Consider the following 4,921-nt stretch of genomic DNA (forward strand, 5'->3'; position numbering starts at 1 on the left):
TATTTTTTTTCCTACCCCCAAACTTGATTTTTAACATGTATAGCATTTAGTGCAAGAAAATATAAGTAGGAAGAAAAATAGTTTAGAAATTTTATCTACCACAAATGTCTATCAAAAACATCTACATTTATTTATCAGGATAGAAAACATGTAGTAGAAAGTAAATCTAAACTAAACATGCCAGAATGAAATTAATTAAATAAAAGTCTAACTAGCATAACATGTATCAGCATTGAAATCTAAAAATATTCTTCAAGTCCTATTATTGTAACACAAACACAAACACAAACACACATAATAAATGAGGTCAATTCTTCCTTTAACTCATCACATCTCACTAATTTACTTCCAATTTCTAACGGAATCACCACACAAATATATTGGGTACTTATAAATGATTTAATAGATTCTAATCCTAAAGATAAAATTATCCCTGATATATTGGATCCTAGGCACCAATCTTAGGAATCATCTAATCCTTTAAATTAAGCACCTCTAATAGTTATAAGGATAGTGTAAATTCATTCACATATTATTCATCAAATAGGTTAGCTACTCCTACCAAATGAAAACAAGGAAGTAATAAAATTGAGATGGAATTGAGATGGAATTGTCACTTATAAATTCATAATGTCTCTTCTAAAATTTAAGTCTGGGTTAGACTCAAGTTGTAGTGGACTTGTCAATCCAACTACTACAAGAGAACATACAAGTCTAACCATAATAAGAAGTTAAGAAATCACCTCCCTCATGAAACAGAAAAAACAAATCAAACCATTAACAATCCAAACATCTACCAATCATCAATCAAACTGATCAATCCACACTACAGAAAACACAATACAACACTAACAATCATGACTCTTAAGCATAATAAATCAAACCAAACTGATAACTATGGGTTACCTCCCATAAAGCGCTTGGTTTAACGTCGCTAGGCCGACATATGATTCCTGGATCAAAATTCCAGTTAAGTGATTAATCTCCCGATCTTTTCCAGATCCAGGGATTCTTACAAAGTCCTCAAATTTAAAATTTTCTTTCAGCTCTTCCTCTTTCAGCTCTTCCTTTTCAGGAGCTCTTCCTCTTCAGGTTGATTCATATCTTTGTTCCTCATATTTCTTTCTAGATCCAATATTTTTCTAGTAATTTTCTCAATTTTTATATTAATATCATCCCTAAATTTTAGAAGAAATGGATCTTTATTAGCTACTTCATGATCTGCCAAAATTTGGATCAGATTTTCTCTAGATAATTCAGATTCTGGATCAAATTTTTCTAGGTTACTCTTGTATTTCAAGTTATCTTCAAGAATTTCTTTCATTGGTCTTTCAATATCCTTATCCTCATCTCTCAACTCAAAGCTCTTTTGAAACATATCCTTGAATTCTCTTCTAAATACCAGTTCAATAATTTTAAATTGCTTATCATTCATTTCTTTAGAATTTATCTCAGGGTCACACTAAGTAAAATCTCTGAGGGATAATTGTTAATTGCATTAATAATCTGCCCCAGCATCAGAATCTCATTCATTTTGTTTGTATACCACGGAATATGCCATTCAGTGACTTTAAATAACCTTTCAGAGGAGATCTCTTACTGATTTTATCATTAAATTCAGGTTCATCTTGTGATTGAGTCGAATATGAAGATATAAAGACTGGTGGTGTAGATGAATTCTCTGTATATGTTGGCTTTAAAATTGTATGGAGTATATTCATTTTAAGTTTATGAGATTTTTCAACAGATGGAATTAAAATTTTACTATGTTCGGTAACGTCCATCATTTCACACCTCTCCTGAACATACATACAATCCTCTTTAAACAACATTTTTGACTCATCATGAAAGTCCATTTAGATCTCATCTGTTAACTTACTCTCAAAACATTTTTGAAAATGATTTTTACTTAGATAATCAATTTCATCCATCCAAAATAATCATCATCTTTTCTCTTAGTTGGATACTTCATTGCCTTTAAAACATCAAAAGTGGTTTCATGGTCATTAATATTCATAGTTAACTTTCCTTTTTGGACTTCTATCATAGCTTGTCCAGTAACAAGAAAAGGTCTCCCAAAAATAATGGGATATTCTTTATCTTCCTCCATATCTAATACAATAAAGTCCATAGGAAAGATAAATTTCTCCACTTTAACAAGCACATCTTCTATAACCCCTTTTGGATAAATGATAGATCGATCAACTAACTGAAGGGTTATAGTAGTGGGAGAAATATCGGCTAAACCTAACATTGTAAATATAGATAGAGGCATCACATTAATGCTCGATCCTAAATCACATAAAGCTTTTCCACAAAATCTTTCTCTAAATACACAAGAAATTGTTAAGCTAGAAGGATCTTTAAGTTTTTCAGGGTGCTTTTTTTGAAATATAGCGTTGCACTCCTCACTTAGTGCAATTGTCTCGTAATCCCCAAATTTCCTTTTCTTTTTTAATATCTCCTTCATAAATTTTGCATAACTTGGCATTTGTTCCAAAGCTTTAGCGAAAGTAATATTTATCGTTAAATTCTTAAGTACGTCCAAGAACTTTGAAAATTGTTTATCCAACTCATGTTGTCTAGATCTTAGAAGATATGGAGATGATGGTCTTTTTAAATTGATTTTAGTTGAATCTATTAATTTTTCCAGATCCTTAGAAACATGTTTTTCGGGTCTTTTATTTTTCTTTGTTTCTCTCACAACTCCTTTCTCTTTTCTAACCACATCCTCTATCTCTCTTCCACTTCTTAATTGGACAGCTTCTGTTTGTCATCATTTTTCTTGTTAGGGTTGATCTCAGTGTTGCTAGGAAGTGTTCTTTGTGGTTTATTGCAAAGTGAATTAGCAATTTGTCCAATTTGATTCTCTATATTTCTAATCATAACATTTTGACCTTACAACTGGTTTCCCATTTGCAATAACACTTCTTCTGTAGACAACTTCTTATCCTCAAATTGTTGGTCATTGTTAGAGTACGGTGAAGATGAAGTTCTAGAATTTATGTTCCCCTGATTATTCCAACTCCCATTATGATTTGCATGATTATTTTCCTATTGTTGGTTTCCACCCCAAGTAATGTGATTCCAGTTAAAAATAGGATGGTTCTTCCAACCTAGGTTGTAACAGTTAGAATACGAGTTATTTATGGTATTTAAAGTCTCATATGATAATTTAAAATCAATCATATGAGTTAATGAATTTTCCTCACTTACTAGAGTAAATTGAGGTTGGTTCATTCGCTGGTTCATTCCAAGTTGGTCCAACTTCCTGATTGGTCCAACTTCCTTGATGTTGTAGCAACCTGAGATGCAAGAATTGCAATCGCATCTGTATCATGAACACTGGCTACCTTTTTAGGATTTACCCTTATAGTGGCCTATTAAAATTCATTTGTAGCCATTTATTTAATTGACCCATATGCTTCATCAAATGATTTTGACATTAATGATCCACTAGCGACAACGTCAATTATAAACTTAATGGATTCTACTAATCCATTGTAAAAAGTTTGAATGATTAACCAATCGGATAGAGCATGGTGTAGACACTTTCTTAGGACTTCCTTAAATCTTTCCCAAGCTTTGCATGTTGATTCCCCTTTATACTCACAAAATGAGGTAATATCATTTCTAAGTTTAGTAGTCCTTGAAGGTGGAAAATACATAGCTAGAAATTTTTGAGTTAACTCTTCCCAATTTTTAATAGAGCCAGGTGCTAATGAGTATAACCATATTTTAGCCTTATCCCTTAGTGAGAAAAGAAAATGCCTTACTCTAACAACATCGACTGACATGCCATATAACGAAATGTAGCACAAAGTTCTAGAAATCTGGATAAGTGTAAATAGGGATCCTCCAAAGGAGTTCCCCAAAACTGATATTCTGCACTAGTTGGATAATATCTGGATATATTTTAAATGAGTCAGCTTCTACGACAGGGGTTTGTATACTTGAGTGAATTTCATCGGTCGTAAGATTTATATAATCCCTTAAAGATTTATGATGATTTTCTAAGTTATTGTTTTGAATGTTTACCATTTCCATTTCTAATTTTTCAAGTCCTTTCTTTTTTCTAACTCAGGATCATAAGGCACAAGTCGCGCGTATCTTTTATTTCGCATAAACAACACAACAAACAATACACTAAAAATTAAATGAATAAAATAAAAGATATATTCAAAACAACAAAACATTTTTACAAACACCTTGTTTTTGACACAAACAGTTTTTTCACAACACTTTTTCAAACAAAAAATACTTTTTCACAAAAAAACAGTTTTTACGACACTACAATTTTCCAAATCTAAGCCTAATTACTTCAACTAGAAATATCCTAAAGTTCTTACCGAATCTTCCCCGACAATGTCGCCAAAAGCTTGATGCAACTTTTTTATATGCTTAATTTTATATATTTTATATAGTTACAATGATATAAATACAAGTATACGTATCGCTCAAGTAACATAGGACTTTCTGATTAAACCCAGAATATCGATCCTATGAGGAAGCGAGGAAAGATGTCTTTAGTCAAATTCCAATTTACTACAATTAGTCCTTAGTTTGGAATGTCGATTAAAATGGTGTTTTATTTAGCAACTACTCCTAAATGCAAATTTTAATTATAAGGATAGTAACTACTCCTAAATGTAAATATTAAATTCTAAAGATAACCCTTTCTGAATGAATTAGTTAGAAGAATTTTAAGATTTTCAAAACTACTATTCTTATGTCGTGAGTTGGATATCATAAAGGAATGGGATACATTAAATATTGTATGTGCCAAATAGGAGCAATTTTAATTCTCTACCCTGATTCAGTGTTATAGAAAATCATTGGCTAATCTTAGGTTTAGTCTCTAAATCGATGGATAGGCTAGGAGGATACTAACTCCCACTCCAGAGCTCCCACTTCCCTTCCC

The sequence above is a fragment of the Phalaenopsis equestris genome, unplaced genomic scaffold (assembly GCF_001263595.1).
Source record: "Phalaenopsis equestris unplaced genomic scaffold, ASM126359v1 Scaffold001033, whole genome shotgun sequence".
In the NCBI taxonomy this organism is placed as follows: domain Eukaryota; kingdom Viridiplantae; phylum Streptophyta; class Magnoliopsida; order Asparagales; family Orchidaceae; genus Phalaenopsis; species Phalaenopsis equestris.